The 17,444-nt window shown below is 42.6% G+C and overlaps 1 protein-coding gene across 1 annotated transcript in view; it reads left to right on the forward strand.

Annotated features, from left to right (window-relative positions):
* The window catches only part of AHRR (aryl hydrocarbon receptor repressor), a 48,389-nt gene that overhangs the window by 12,339 nt on the left and 18,606 nt on the right, over window positions 1-17,444 (forward strand). The gene's annotated exons all lie outside the window — the stretch shown is intronic.

Below are 17,444 nucleotides of genomic sequence, written 5' to 3' on the forward strand. Positions count from 1 at the left end.
CAATGTGGCAAATGTACCTTTGAATCTTCCAGTGACTGTTGGTATTGTTCAATAGTTGATGGCTGAACAACTAAAAATGATTGGATTAATGTTTGATGAAAGGGGGAAAGAAAATGAATCAGAGAGAGATGAAATGGAATATGGAACTGGAGATTACTTAGAGGCTTCAGACAAAATTGATGGAAACCTGGCAGGACTGGATGATGAAACAGCAAAATTGGAGAAAGCAGATGGTGAAATGGAAATGCCTTTCATACAAAGGCTTGGAGGAAAAGGGGAAGATAAAACCATAAATGGTCATCTGGATCTGGCCTTAATCGTATTGATGACGTTGAGAGAGAAAAAATCTTTGGAAAAACTTCCTTCCAGAGAGAAAGTATTCTGTATATGATTTGGAGCAAATTCGTAGAATGATACTACTAATATGTATGGAAAAAGAATGGAAGAAACGTAAATGGATAGTCCTAGAGGAGGAGATCCAAATACTATGTTAAACAGTACAGGGAATGGAAGCACAAAAGGAAACGGAATTTGAATATATGGAACTGGGAATAAACTAAAGGATATATAACAAGAAAAGACCGGCTGGAATAGAACCAAAGATGTCGATTGTGCTGACTTTATTTCAAAATTTGATGTAATCCTTATACAGGAAACTTGGGCTACAGATGATGTTCAATTAAAAGGGTTTATATCCCACGGATTGAAGGCCCAAACAGGGTACAGTCAAGGCAGACCGAAAGGAGGACTGTTGATCCTGGCCTCTACCAACCTCGATGCAAATTTTACCCCTGTACCAGCGTGCCAACCAATAGCAACAGCTGTTCTGTTACAACAACAATCTGTTTCCTTGATAATCATTAATGCATCAAACTGCGGGAGGCAGTGCAAGACAGGAGTGCCTGGCGTGCTATGGTCCATGGGGTCACGAAGAGTCGGACACGACTAAACGACTAAACAACAACACCTACCTATTTATATCCAGATAGCACTTGCTACTCAGAAGTATCATCCAGAGATTTTCAATTCAATAAAGGCTCTTCCACAAATGAAAATCAACTGCAGGAAAAGATGGACTACCAAATTAGATCTCCAGCTGAAGCAAGTCCTAGCAAATAAAATCTTTACTAGAATGAGACAGCAAATGATATCAACAGACCAGGGTCAAAACCCAGTAAGGACCTATGAAAATTTGACCTGAGAACTGCAATCCTATTTGAGTCACGACCCACAATCTACAGTAAGAACAGCTGCTCCAGCATCCCAACCATGGTTTGATAAAGATTGTATTAAGGCCAAAGAAGCTTTCATGTCAGCGTATTCAAATTTCAAAAACAACGGACAGGTATCATCACACACAAATTTAATCCAAGTAGCTGAATCCAAACTTCGTTATAAAAAATATTTTGAAACAAAAAAGAAGGAAGCAACTGTAGATTTATGGCGGCGCCTTATTAAAGTGGCTAAGCTCAAAAATCAGACACTATTTTGGCAAGTTATATTTAATAGCGAGAGTAGACGTCCTAATGCAGAAATATATATATTTCCCCTGAGAGATGGGAGTTGTACTTCCGGTACATGTATGAGGACTCAGATTCCGATGAGACCCAAGATATGTCAGCTTTGAAAAATTTACCAGAATGGAATCCTGTGACCACAAGTGAGATCAATTCTCTAATATCAAGATCTCGAGTAGGGAAAGCGCCGGGGGAGGATTTAATTCCCTTAGAGTTGTTGAAGGGGAACAAAGTATGGTGTTGCCCGGTATTAGCAGCTCTATTTACTTATATTGACAGCACATGTCATTTACCAATAATAGCAGCAGCAACAACAATTTGGGAATCCCTCTTGGACTTGATTGGGAATGAATTTGAGATACATTTACGTAAAATAAATATTGTTTAACAGAAAGTGGAGAAGATGGATATTACCATGGACTGAACGTTAGTAATACCCCCCCCTTTTTTATGTAACTAGCAGATGGAAAATCAGAGGTCCTTTTATATTTCTTTATTGATTCTTTTTATTATTTTCTCTCTCTCTCTCTCTTCGTATTCCTGCTTCTCTTTCTCCTTCTTTTCTCTTTTTCTTTTTTGTTGTCGTCTCTCGTCTTTGTTTTCTCCTCTTCTTTTTTCCTTGGCGTCCTCTGCTTGGGCCTTTATTAAGGTCCAGAGATTGTATACTCATGGAGGTAGTAGGCGGTTGATGTCCTCAACATTTGACAAGCATAGGCAAGGGTGCCAACAGGCTTTTCTAAATCCAATAAACTGTACAACTCCCCATTCCACCTGCAATCTATTAGCAAGAGCTGATGATGGCACATGCAGAGACAGACAGACCCTAGTTCTCCATAAGCAATGATCTTGCAATTAAAAAAATAAGCCAATGATTTTGTTTCAGAACAAACAGAACTTTATTGTCTTGAATGCTGGAATGAGCTACATTTGATTTTTGGCCATTTTGGCACCCTGTATAATCTAAATCAAATGTTCATTGATGTGCATGGTGAGGCATCTTGCAGATTTAGAAACAATTTAGAATATTTTGTTAACTAAGTGTCTGGTGTTTCACCATCTGAAAATATTTCCAATAGAAGTTGAAGTATGCCAGTGTTGACTTATGTGTAGAAACATTACACGTCTGCCTTATGTAATCACAACAATATGTGTGATGTTGCCATGCACAAAATTATCTCCTGCTGCCTACAAAATAGTATCAGTTATGCAGAACTGGAGTAAACAATTAGTGGGTGCTCCATTGAATCATTACAAACTGCATCCAAGATCATTATTCCTTAACCATCCAAGATCATTAACCTTTCCAGCCAATAGTACTGGTTATCTCCTCCTTAATCCTTAATCCAACTGTATGAGCATCGATCAAATTATCTAGCTAATTATTTAAAAACGTTAGAAAATCCGAGATATCGGTGGGCCTTCACTAGGGCTCGTTTCAGTGCTCTACCCTCGGCGTTGTTAACTCGTAGATATCTCCAGATTCCGGTAGAACAGAGACTATGTCCTTGTGATAACAAGGAGATTGAATCTATAAGTCATGTCCTCCATTGCACATTGTATCGAGACATGAGGAAGGAGTTAATCGATCCCTTGTTAAAAAACTTACCAGGCCGCTCAACAGAAACGCTTACTAGATACCTACTAGCAGATTTTAATCCAGAGTGCACTAAGAATGTAGCTAAATTCTGTTACTACGCGTCAAGACTAAGACACGCCGTGACATCAATCAGTAACAATGATAAAGCCGCCTATTAATTCTCAGCGGATAATAGTTAAAGGGAACTATCCCTCATTAAATTTTAACCCAATTTTAATTTAAAATAGGATTATGAAACAGTATTGTTCAAGATGATATTCAAGAACTATCTATTGTATGTATTATAGGTTTTCTTTTTCTTTTTTGCTGGTCTATGACCATAATAAAGATATTATTATTATTATTATTATTATTATTATTATTATTATTATTATTATTATCCTAAATCCTTTTCCAGTGCAATTTCATTTTTAAAGGTTCATGTCCTAGCAGGTGTATTTCCAGAATTCTTTTAAAGGTGCATGTATATATCTATTAATTAAAATCAGGACTGATCTGAGACAGCAACTGTTTCAGGATAAACAGATAATAATGTACATAAGTGGGGATGAACAGCAGTGCCTCTCTGTTACCTTTTTCTCTACCCAGCTGCCAATTCATCTCTTTATGTCTATATTGTTATATGGGCTTTTCACCGAAAGTCTTCAAAATTAACATGCATATAAAATGATAAATCAAAACTTGGCAGGAAAAACCAAAACCACAGAAGTGAAGCAGCAAACCTGAATATTTTTTTTAAAAAACCTCCTCCAAACAAAACCATTTTCGCTGAACTTCAGAATGTCTGTAAAATGAGGTCTGAAGGGTGTCCTGGGGGGTGAGGATTGCAATTCCTAGGTGTCACTATCGAGAAAACCCTGTCGCACCACCTGAACCTCTTTGCAGCTTCTGAACATTGCACAGAACTTCCACTGCTGATCTCAACAGGTGAGCAGATTCATGTGGAAGAAGGTGTTCCTCAAATACCTTGGTCCCAAACTGTATAGATGTGCGCTTGCCCAATGGCAGACTCCTCTCACTGTTGCTTGGGATTGAAGTCTTAGCTAGTCCTAGTCTTTTCCTCTGAGGAGTGCCTCCTCATGAAGAGAAAGGATTGGTTGCAGAATGGAAGGGAGGGAGGGTTTTCGGTTAAAGTTTTCTCTTTTCATACATGGTAGAATCTATCTAGAGTCCCATGGACTGCAAGAAGATCAAACCTATCCATTCTGAAGGAAATCAGCCCTGAGTGCTCACTGGAAGGACAGATCCTGAAGCTGAGGCTCCAATACTTTGGCCACCTCATGAGAAGAGAAGACTCCCTGGAAAAGACCCTGATGTTGGGAAAGATGGAGGGAACAAGGAGAAGGGGACGACAGAGGACGAGATGGTTGGACAGTGTTCTCGGAGCTACGAACATGAGTTTGACCAAACTGCAAGAGGCCATGGGGTCCATGGGGTCAGGAAGAGTCAGACACGACTAAACAACAACAACAGAATCTATTACTAGATACTAAGGTTTAAAACATTAGATGGTTGATTAATCAACTAATAATTCACCTGATTAAGTTAGTGGGGCCAAGTTAAAGGTTTGTGATAATTTTTTAAACACTTTTTGCTTTTTGTGTGTTTGGTAAATTCCATGGAAATGTCAAGCTACAGACACAATTTTCATTTTCATATACAGTAAGCCTGCAATTCATGCACATTTAACTTGTGTGCATTTAGCTTTACACATGGGGCAAAAAATTAAAATAATCGAAAGGGGGTGGAGATGGTGGGGGGGTTCCAGGAAAAATAATTTTGGCTTTAAGCGTGACTCCTGGAATGTAACCCCCATGTGCGTTGCAGGTCTACTATATACTTAAGGTGTTCTATCTCATTTTAAAGATAGTTTTTTCAGAGTTTCATGATCTGGCAACAGGTTTTCAGAATGGCAATTTCACATGAGCAAAACATAAAGCATGCCCTGCATGTTGCCTCAGAATTTCTTTAATCTTTTTGGTAAAGCAAAATAAAAAAATTCCTTCAGTAGCACCTTAAAGACCAACTAAGTTTTTATTTTTGTATGAGCTTTCGTGTGCATGCACACTTCTTCAAATACCTTTTGGTAAAGTTCAGTTGAAGACCTCTTCAAGAAAATGAGGGAATAGACTAATGCAGTGTTTCCCAACCTTGTGCCTCCAGCTGTTTTCGGACTACAATTCCCATCATTCCTGACCACTGGTCTTGCTAGCTATGGATGATGGGAACTGTAGCCTCAAAACATCTGGAGGCACAAGGTTGGGAAACACTGGACTAATGAACCCTTACTGTACTGTATTGATAGTTTTGCTTTCTTGTTTGGTGAACTGAGAAGAAATGTTACGTTAGGGACAAAATCAGGACAATGAAACTTAAGCTGGTTGAATGTGGTATTAGCTGCAAAAACATAACTTCCTCCCTTCAACAAATGAAAAGAAAAAACAATATGCTTTAACTTTATTCTCTTCTTTGAGGTTCTTAGCATTAAGTACTGTATGCATGTTAAGATATTAACTGAAGTGTATTATACATGCCACATTTGATGGGGGGGGCACCATACACAGCATAAATGTATTGTCATATTTTCATCTCTGAGAATTTAATAATGATTAAGAAAGCAATCTGATGCACAAGAAAAGAAATGCAAAACAAGCCAGTGTAAATTAAGCTGGAGTAAAGTTACACTGGATCTAAACTCCGTTTGAGGTGCCACAGAGCACTATTTTATCTCCAGAGCTATTTAATATCTGCAGGTGAAACTCGGAAAGTTAGAATAGCGTTGAAAAGTGCATTTATTTCAGTAATGCAACTTAAAAGGTGAAACCAATATATGAGATAGATTCATGACATGCAAAGCAAGGTATGTCAAGCCCAGGCGTCGACAACGTTTTCTGCCCGTGGGCCGGAGGATTCCCATGGACTATCATCCGTGGGCCGGACATGGGCCGCACAGGCGCAGAAGTGATTTCCGGTGCCGCGCTGCCCATGTCCCAAACACCGGAAATGGCTTCTGTGCATGTCCGCGGCTGCGCAGAAGCGATTTCCGGTGCTGGCTGCCCATTTCCAAAATGTCCGCAGCGCCAGAAATCGCTTCTGCGGCTGCATATTTCTTGCAGTCCGCTTAGACGTTTTACTACAGTCAAACAGTGTATGTATGTATGTATGTATGTATGTATGTATGTATGTATAATAGAATAGAATAAATATAATAAAAACCATTCCTCCTTTAATCTTAAAACCACGCCTCCTTTAATCTTAAAATTCCCACCATTGTGGAAGTCTGTTTGAGAGGAAGAAATTGTAATTCCACTGAGGATGGGTCAACGTCCTCCATCATCTTGGAGGGCAGCTGGCTAGCTTAAGTGGCCCAGGGGGGACAGCGGGGGCTCCTCTCCTCATGCAGCTGTCCCACTTTGCCTAATGAGGGCTGGCAATATTTTGGGGTTCAAAGACTGCATTCATTGTGCGGGAAGAGTGGTTGGGGGACACATACCGGTGTCAGAGAGCAGCCCCCTTCATCCATCCATCCATCCATCCATCCATCATATTTTTATTCTCTTTCTCTCTCCCCATATCCCATCTCTCCTTGTTAATCTATCATCCATTCATTCTCTTCCATTTATTTATTTTTGGCTTGGGGGCCACATATAGCCCCCAGGACACAGTTTGCCTACCAGTGACGTAAGGCAGTTTTCAACCTTTTTGTGTCCATTGCTTCCTTGACCAACTGCATTTGTCTGCGGCACCCATGTGGGGCTCCGGAGCCCAGTTATGTCACCCCTTGCTTGTAGAGTGGGCAGCCCCTCACCCTTTTTGGAAGACCCTCCCTTGTGGAGTTTTCCCTCACTCTCCTTGAGAGTCCTTCGGGCAGCCACTGCTGCTGTCTCTGGTCTCTGAGCTGCCCTCCACTTGCCCCAAAAGAGGTGCCTCGCACTGCCCCACAGGGGCCTGGGACTTGTCTGTCCATTCCCAACAGCAAAGGCTGGCTGGGCTTCCTCACCCATTTGTTTGCTTGCTTAGTCTGAGGTCACCTCAGCTCCTCGTAACCAGCACCCCCTGACCAGCCCCAGAGGCACCATTCACCTGGGGAACTTGTAGCCAGGGCTGCTGCAACAAACAGATGTGCAAGCCTTTGGGAAGCAGAGACACGAGAGGGCATCAGAGGAGGGAGGGAAGGAAGGAGGAACGGAGGCCAATGTTGCCTGCAGTACCCCTGACCACCATTCAAGGCACGCCAGGGTACCACGGCACCCTGGTTGAAAACCACTCACCTAAGGAATATTTGCTCCATGTGAATAGTAAGAAAGTTACTACTTCTTTGAAGAAGTGGATCCTGAAGCGCTCTAAGATGTACAGGTGAAACTCAGAAAAATTAGAATATCGTCGAAAAGTGCATTTATTTCAGTAATGCAACTTAAAAGGTGAAACCAGTATATGAGATAGATGCATGACATGCAAAGCAAGATATGTCAAGCCTTTCTTTGTTGTAATTGTAATTATTTGTCGTTAGGCAGGTCAATTATAAATGGAATGTAATTAATGAAATGTAATAGCGATGTTTATTTTTGTATTATTGTAATTATTTGTTTTATTACTGTGGAATTTCCAAAATAAAAGCATTTGTAAAAATAAAAATAAAAAATAATAAGTTGCATTACTGAAATAAATGCACTTTTCGACAATATTCTAATTTTCCGAGTTTCACCTGTAAATAGTGTGGATGAAAAGTCATCTATTGAAGTTTTGTATTTTTATGCTGGTGTATTTTTGGAAAGCACTTTCTTGGTAGTGAGATTCTAGCACTCTGAATACTGCCCAATGACGTACTGCTAATGAGTTTTTTATGCAGAGCTGTATAATCACCACTAGATGTCCTCCCTGTAGTTGCTCCTAATATCAAAACAAGGTCATTAAATGCAAATACTTCAGGCTAATTTCTAAAAAGAAAATAGTTCCGTTCATTAGAAATAAGAATTCTTTAAAAGCCTCGTGTGTTTAAAATCACCTTCCGGAAGCAAAGGAAATCTTTCTGGCATTTTCAAGAAAAGTGAACGACTTCTGTCTATCTTTTTATTTCAATAATTACTATCCCTTTGAAGTGGTGTGCGAAAGAGTTTAGTGCAGGAATCTGACTCGAGTGGGTAGACATGATATGAGCAATACGTTACACTGCAAATAATGTGCACCAATAAAAAGGTCTGAAAGACAAGCATGTGGACGGTCGTTACTCAAGAGTAGTCGCAACAAACCCTGACACCATGGCTCCTGGTGGATGCGGGCCCTGTGTCTGAACCATGGAAGCTGGTGAACAGTGACTTTCCCAAAGGCCTCAGGGATCGGGCAGGCATATAAGGAAGAAAGCCGTCCGTAAGGCGTGCTGCTAGACCCAATTGCTAAGGACCTTTTAAAGTAACGCAAGAACCTTGAGCTTGGCACAGTAGCATATGGGCAGCCATTGCAGTTCTGTTCTGGCAGGAGTCACCCTGACCCCACCAACCACTAACCTCAGGAATATTTGCTCTGTGTGAATAGTAAGAAAGTTAGTACTTCTCTCTGCTTGGCCCACCCACGCTCAATAACAGAACAGTCGTGTAACTAAAAACAGTGTCTTCTTGTAGGCACTGTTGCTGTTGTCCCATCCTCTTAACCAGGGGTCAGCAAACTTTTTCAGCAGGGGGCCGGTCCACTGTCCCTCAGGCCTTGTGGGGGGCCGGACTATATTTTGAAAAATATATATGAATGAATTCCTATGCCCCACAAATAACCCAGAGATGCATTTTAAATAAAAAACACACATTCTACTCATGAAAAACATGTTGATTCCCGGACCGTCCAAGGGCCGGATTTAGAAGTTGATTGGGCCGCACCTGGCCCCCGGGACTTAGTTTGGGGAGCCCTGCTCTTAACCATGCCCATTTAACAATACCCCGCCTCCCATGACCCTTATTCAAGCTCTGCTGAGTGATTTTATTGTACCAAACTTTTCAGAATTTTGTTTATATGCCAATAAAGGTTTTGAGATTGATAATGCAGCAGTTGTTTCTTTCTTGGCAACATTCTGAGAATACAGCCCAAACTTCTTTTTAATTTTTTTAAGTGATAGCTTACACTTGGTGGTTGTGTGTACCACCACAAAACCTGGTGCTGGTACTTTGAACCTGCCCACATTGCACTCATTTTCATTGCTGTGACTAGAGCGGCTCCATACTTCATGTGGCAGGCATGTTTGATGCATGTGCACCATTGTTTTTGGCAGCACATAGAGTGTAGACAAACTGCACATCTGGAGGCCCCAGTGAGATGTTTGTGTGCTGCGTATACACCCAGATGGTTAATGGCATGTGTAAATATATTTATATTGTCCATATGTTCAGGGTTTGCAAACCTGTATATCAGCAGCAACAAGAGAGGTAGGCAAACACAGGAAAGCACTGTTCACTCCTTCTCACTCCTTGAATGCTTCTCCAATTGCTACAAACGGTCTACCACTAAAGAGTTCTCCATAGCATAGGGAAAACCCCACTTTGTAAGCTGAGAAGCAAAAGCAAAAGAGAAGGAGTTGCGGTGAGAGACATGAGTTCTGATTTGAGTTTTCACTTGCCTGTTGTGTGCTTGATGTGACTAGGCCACGGGTGTCAAACACAAGGCCCGGGGGCCAAATCCGGCCCGCCAGACCTCGTCATGTGGCCCGCCGAGCGCCCCAGCCAGCGGGACCCAGCAGCGGGACCTTGCTGCTTAAGCGCCGCGCCGACAAAGCGCCGACAAACAGCTGGGGCCGGGGGGGGGTAGAAAGGCGGCCAGAGCAGCGCTGCGTGGAGCGCCCCGAGCCACAGCAGGAGAAGGAGGAGGCAGCTTGCCGGGTCAGCGCCCGGCAGCGCCGCACGGAGAGTCCCGAGCCTCTGGGACGCAGCAGTGCTCTGTAGCACTTTGAATCCTCCTCCTCCTGCCACGGTTCGGCGCCTGGAAACGGCTGCTGCTGCTGCTGCTGCTGCAGCACAGACAAAGCACCCAGCAGCGCCGCGTGGAGGAGGAGGAGGAGGATTCAAAGTGCTACAGAGCACTGCTGCATCCCAGAGGCTCGGCACTCTCCGCATGGCGCTGCCGGGCACCGACCCGGCAAGCCTCCTTCTCCTCCTGCCTCACCTCCTCCTCCTCCTGCCGCAGCTCAGCCTCATGAACGTGAGCTCAGCAGCGGCTCAGCCTCACGAACGTACAACTCTGAGGCTTTTCGCACTTCTCCTAAAACGGACACCCGCTGCCTCACACTGCACGGGAAATGTTTTTTGCCCCTGGGTCCCTTCGCACTCTTTTCTGGCGCTGAATCAAGGCGGCGACCCCCCCTTCCCTTTCTTTCTTCCTCTCTCTCATTCTTATTCTTTCTTTCCCTCTCCTTCCTTCCTTCTTTATCTCTGTCTTCTCTCCCTCTTTCTTTTTCTTTCCTTCTTTATTCCTTCTTTCCTACTCTTCTTTCTCTCACCTCTTTCCTTCCTCTCTCTCTCTTGCTCCTTCTTCCTTCCTTCCTTCCTTCCTTCCTTCCATCCATCCTTCCCATCTTTCTTCCTCTCCCTCATTCTTATTCTTTCTTTCCCTCTACTTCCTTCCTTCTTTCTCCCTTTCCGTCTTCTCTCCCTTTCTTTTTCTTTTCTTCTTTATTCCCTTCCTTATTTCCTACTCTTCTTTCTCTCCCCTCTTTCCTTCCTTCCTCTCTCCCTCCCACTGCCTCTTTTCTTCCTTCCTCCCTCCCCTCCCTCTCCCTCTCCTCAGAAACATAGGATGGTGCTTTATACTTCTGGCCCTTAAACCCTGGGACCAGGAGAACAGCTCCAGTGAGTCAACCTCAGCCAGTCCCTTTGGTGAAGGGTGGTGGCTCACTGGCAGAACATCTGTCCTGCATGCAGAAGGACCCCAGCATCTCCAGGTACTAGTAGCTCTGCAAAGGTCCTGCATGAAACCCTAGCGAGCCTCCACCACCCAGTGCAGTTACCAAAAATCATTTTTCAATAAATTGTACAATAATTGTACATTTGAATATCTACTTGCCATTATTCTGACTATGTTTCTGCTTTCAGAGCTAGTTATTACTTACATTATTACAAAAAACAGTAATAATTGAATGCAGTGACAATAATTTATGATAATAAAGAGTGGACACATAGTCCTACAGATACAACCGGCCCTTTGAGGGTGACCAAACTGCTGATGCGGCCCCCGATGAATTTGAGTTTGACACCCCTGGACTAGGCTTTAAATATGCAGTTGTGTGGAAATTCTTAGCCATATCCTTCAGGACTCTTTCTGAGCAGACCCTGTAAACTTCTCTGGGAATTACTTTTGCTTGAAAAGTGGCACACACATTTATTAAATAATAAAGCTGAAAGCGTCATAGGCACTTGCAGCCAGGTGATGCCCACCCAGTGCTTGATCCAGTCGTTGCCTTCTTAAAAGGCTACATTCTTTGAAAGCTGACGTGAAAATCCCAAAAGACATCTCTTCCTCATAGACATAGACTGAGGTCTACTGTTGGTGAAACCCTGGGTTGAGTCTACAGAGATATACCTAACCTGCTGAGGACATCAAGAGATGCAGCCTCAGAGCTGGGAGTGTCTGCAAGAGTTGACACCAAGGAAAGGTGGACATGACAAGATAGGTAGGTAGGTTGTTGTTGTTTAGTCGTTTAGTCGTGTCCGACTCTTCGTGACCCCATGGACCAGAGCACGCCAGGCACTCCTGTCCTCCACTGCCGCCTGCAGTTTGGTCAAAGTCATGTTCGTAGCTTCGAGAACACTGTTCAGCCATCTCGTCCTCTGTCGTCCCCTTCTCCTAGTGCCCTCATTCTTTCCCAACATCAGGGTCTTTTCCAAGGATTCTTCTCTTCTCATGAGGTGGCCAAAGTATTGGAGCCTCAGCTTCACGACCTGTCCTGATAGGTAGGTAGGTAGGTAGGTAGGTAGGTAGGTCACAGCAACAAATGTGCTTCATTTAACTGTTTTTTCTGTTCAGTTTACAAAGAAATGTGATTGTGCAAGCATCACATGCGCTATGCTTGCAAGGTCTTGGTAATTTACAACTCATTATTGTTGTTCTGCTATAATTATAATACATGATATGTTGATATTAAACATGATATTTCTCATATTTAAAAACATTCCATTTTTAATTTACATGGTTTTGTTGATACTGGTAACATGTGCAGCTATGTTGTTTTACTAGAGAAGGAAAGGTCTGAACGAAGGCATTATTACTATTATTATTAACTAGCAAATAGTGTAATACTTCCACCAGGTATTTTATTTGTATGGCTTCTTGAGGTATATATGATTCCTGCTATCAGGTTGATACAAGTTTTTTTCCCCTATAGATGAAGGGTTAAAATAATTTGGAGCCAGGGATTGCGTGACTGTGGCAGACTCAGTTGCAACCTCAAAACAAGTGGTTATGAAACTGATCTTTTGATCTGAGCAATAGAGGTCTCATGCATGGTAGACTTGCAGTGTGTAAATGAGCTTCTGCCTCTGACTTCTGCCCGGCTAAGACAAAATGTTTTTGGCTATAAACCTGACCTTCCGCTTTGGGTCAGTCACGAATGGAAAATTTTTGAGGGAAAGATTCATAATCTAGTTTGAAAAATTCCTATTATTTGTGTGGCTATATGCCCTCCTTCCCCAGAATAAAGACTCATGACACCGGGTTTAAGATTTAATTAATTGGGTGGTTAAGGCCACAACTTTATTAAATATGCATGTAGAGCGGAATTGGCTTAGGCGTTGGAACCTAACAGACTATATCCGACTCCAACCCGTGTGTTGAAGTCTGTGAGAAGTTAACCACCAGAAAGGAGCCCCGCGACGTAGATCTACTAGAGCTCCTCCTGTGGCCACCGATGGGGCGTGCCTTACGGCCCAGGCAACTCCAGGCTCAGGACCAAGCCTCGCCCCCGGAATCCTTTAACGGAATTACTTCTCCAAAATAGGGCAGCTGATGACGTACTTGCCCCTCCTCCAACTGATTGTTATGCAAATTTCCAACGTGGTCGGGGTGTGACGCAGGCGGGAACGCACCATCGCGCAGGGGCTGAACTCTCAGCCCCTACGCGATGGTACAGTCGGGCAGCCCACAACCCCACCTCCGACGCAAGCGCGGAAGTGGCTTTCCCCACAGCTCCTGAGTATTTTATATAAATCTCCTCCTGTTTATTATATCATTCTGGCTACCATTTTTAGACATTCAGTGATAAACATATGTATAGACAGTGGGGTTCAATTGAAATTAAAAATCTGTGTTTGGAAAATTTGGAGCATTATACTATAAACAAAGCCACAGACTCAAACATCTTCCACACTTCCTGTTTGCTTGTGAATGCACATCTGCTCACCAGATGATTGACAGACTTTATAGTGTTTTATAGTGTTGATTACCTGCTCGGAGGAATGAAGGTTTGCCTTGATTGAGTTTTCCCAAGTGTAACTTTGTTAACAGTATCTCCCCCTGGGAGATTGAGCAGCCCTTGGCTAGATGGACCAACAGATAAGGTAGCATCATACATCATGTAAGACAGGTCAATATTGTTGTTGTTGTTTAGTCATTTAGTCGTGTCCGACTCTTCGTGACCCCATGGACCAGAGCACGCCAGGCACTCCTGTCTTCCACTGCCTCCCGTAGTTTGGTCAAACTCATGTTCGTAGCTTTGAGAACACTGTCCGACCATCTTGTCCTCTGTCGTCCCCTTCTCCTTGTGCCCTCAATCTTTCCCAGCATCAGGGTCTTTTCCAATGATTCTTCTCTTCTCATGAGGTAGCCAAAGTATTGGAGCCTCAGCTTCAGGATCTGTCATTTCAGTGACCACTCAGGGCTGATTTCCTTCAGAATGGATAAGTTTGATCTTCTTGCAGTCCATGGGACTCTCAAGCATCTCCTCCAGCACCATAATTCAAAAGCATCAATTCTTCGGCGATCAGCCTTCTTTATGGTCCAGCTCTCACTTCCATACATCACTACTGGGAAAACCATAGCTTTAACTATACGGACCTTTGTCGGCAAGGTGATGTCTCTGCTTTTTAAGATGGTGTCTAGGTTTGTCATTGCTTTTCTCCCAAGAAGCAGGCGGCTTTTAATTTCGTGACTGCTGTCACCATCTGCAGTGATCAAGGAACCCAAGAAAGTAAAATCTCTCACTGCCTCCATTTCTTCCCCTTCTATTTGCCAGGAGGTGATGGGACCAGTGGCCATGATCTTGGCTTTTTTGATGTTGAGCTTCAGACCATATTTTGTGCTCTCCTCTTTCACCCTCATTAAAAGGTTCTTTAATTCCTCTTCACTTTCAATATTATTTTTCCCATATTGCAAATGGAGTATTGCAACAGAATGGCTTCCCTAAGCCTCAGGGCAAAGGTTAAATATAAAATGGGACTATCCGGATTCATGGTTCAGTTTCCAAACTGCAATACTATAACAGAGTCAGCAATGTTGTATATCTAGAATTTATAATCAGCAGGTATAGGACCAGTCTTCAGAAATGACATTAGCATGCAAAATGTAACTCTGTTGAGTCCTGGGAGAAGAAGTATCTAGATGGGTGCAAAATAGAATAGCAGGTGTGTTGCTTTTGTTTTCCCCCCATTAATGTTATGTTTAATGTTATGTTAATGTATTACATGTGTCCCCCTTCCCCCCCTTCCCTTATGGTACTTGTGTGTTTGAGTGATTGTGTATGTATTGCTGTAAGTTGCTTGGAGACCTTCAGGTGATACGGTAAATGTACAGTAAGTTTTAACAAAAAAGAATTAAAATAGATAAACACTATCCATCTATAGAATTAAAACTATCTATCTATAGAATTAACACTATCTATAGAATTAAAATTATCTATAGAATTAAAATTATCTATTAGAATTAAAATAGATAAACAGGTGGCGCTGTGGTTAAACCATGGAGCGTAGGGCTTGCTGATCAGAAGGTTGGCGGTTCGAATCTCTGCGACGGGATGAGCTCCCGTTGCTCGGTCCCAGCTCCTGCCCACCTAGCAGTTCGAAAGCACATCAAAGTGCAAGTAGATAAATAGGGACCGCTCCGGTGGGAAGGTAAACGGCGTTTCCGTGTGTTGCTCTGGTTCGCCAGAAGTGGCTTTGTCATGTTGGCCACATGACCTGGAAGCTGTACGCCGGCTCCCTCGGCCAATAATGCGAGATGAGCGCCGCAACCCCAGAGTCAGTCACAACTGGACCTAATGGTCAGGAGTCCCTTTACCTTTAAACACTGAAAAGGCTGAGTTGAATTGAGAATGAGTAGGCTCTTGTTTACTGTTAGCATTATTGGTGTCATTATTGTTGTAGTTGTGCAATATATTGGATATTGCAATAGGTTATGCTTAATTAATTTGCTGAATTAATTATATATTGAGCAGTCTACTAGCTTTAATTGTTCTTTTGTATGATTTGGAGTTGGCCCCTGGCTAAGCAGTGAAGTTTTTATTATGTACCTCTCTGGTTTTTTATCTTGTATTTTTATGTTGTAAACCTCGCTGAGGTCTATGGAGGAAAGAGGGCATACAAATTTAATAAATCGCAATGAATAATGATAACTATTTTGACATCCAATAATACAACTTGTAATCCTCCTGCACTTAAACTATGTGGCCAGACCTTTACCTGGATTGAATAGCTAAAGACAGGCATCACCTGGTCAGTTCACATGATGGCTAAATACATTGTTCTAATGTATTTTTAGTGATAAAGGCCTAATTGAATATTTCAGCACTGATAAAACCATTTGGGTCCCAGATCTACTATCCTGGATCAAGCGCTCGCTGGATAAATGCTTCTCATTGCAGGCTTAATACTTAAGACTTGAAACATCTTTATTTCCTGCACATTTAAGTGACCTTCTTGCCTTATTACTGTCTTAGAAATGTTTCTAAGCCAATGTGGGTTACACTGTCATTTAAGTGTTCATCTATGCAAGTTGTCTGTTCCCATGAGAGTTAATGAAAAACTACCCTGCGTGGAGCTGTAATTTGCAAGCGAGGAGTAGCAATGCATTCAGTATACATCAAACTATTTTGACATGTTACAGCGATGTGCAAATCTCCTTTCAGCATACTGAGCTTCACACAAAATTTCCTTTTAGGCAGAAAAGGCTATTTTTTGTTCAATCTGTTTGCATATTTATTAACCTGCTGGTCCCTTTGAAAGTGAAGCTAGGGGCAGCACAGCGGAATATGATTTTTCATATTTTTTATTGTGTTGCAGGCATATACCCATTCTTACTATTCCTCGGGCTATAGAGCTTTACATAATTCTGCTTACAGAAAATCCCGACAAACACAACTACTGGACTAGCTTCGGTTTTCTTCCATTCTGCAATGAAAAACTCTACTTGAAAGAGAGATTTTTTTTTAATTTGCCGATTTCCTCTCTTCCTCTAATGCATTATTATCTTGTTTTTAAAAGTCCATTACTTGGGTTTTATTATTAGCAGACAAAGATACAGAATTAGGTTCCATTACATGAAGGCTTAACCTTCAGGAAGAGCATTCGGAGCGAGCCAGGCGTCATCAATATTTAACAGCTGTTGTTATGAAGCATTTCGTAGGGGAATGTGGGCTCTCTGCTCGCACGCAAGGGCTTAAACAAGAGCCAGGCCACTGTCAGTTGCATGGAAAGATTGACAGTCTGTTCTCATAGCGTGACAGCAAAGCCTTGGTTACTCAGCGCAATTCTTTTATACCAAAGGCATGTTTTCCCCCTGGTGTTTCTGGGGGGAAAAAACCACACAGCTCTGTTGGGGAGGAGGGGAAGGAAGCAGAGGGTGGAGTTTTCAATTGCGGAGGTGGCTGAGTGCCCAGCAGTTGCTCACATCCAGGGAAGATACGTTGGCAAGCTCTGATCACGCAACCTGCAAAAAGCTTGGAATTGCTTATTGGAAGATGGTACCTCCTGGTGGAAATATAAAGCTCAAATAGGAGAGCAATTTTGGTTTATTTTAAGGGGCAAGTATTCAAAGGAGAAGGTTGTATTTTGCTGATTTCTGTATCTTAAATGACTGGCTGTGCATCTGAAACACCAAAGAACAGAAACATTCATAGAATCATAGAATCGTAGAGTTGGAAGAGACCAGAAGGGCCATCCAGTCCAACCCCCTGCCAAGCAGGAAACACCATCAAAGCATTCTTGACATATGGCTGTCAAGCCTCTGCTTAAAGGCCTCCAAAGAAGGAGACTCCACCACACTCCTTGGTAGCAAATTCCACTGCCGAACAGCTCTTACTGTCAGGAAGTTCTTCCTAATGTTTACGTGGAATCTTCTTTCTTGTAGCTTGAATCCATTGCTCTGTG

The sequence above is a fragment of the Zootoca vivipara genome, chromosome 12 (assembly GCF_965207765.1).
Source record: "Zootoca vivipara chromosome 12, rZooViv2.hap1.1, whole genome shotgun sequence".
Lineage (NCBI taxonomy): Eukaryota > Metazoa > Chordata > Lepidosauria > Squamata > Lacertidae > Zootoca > Zootoca vivipara.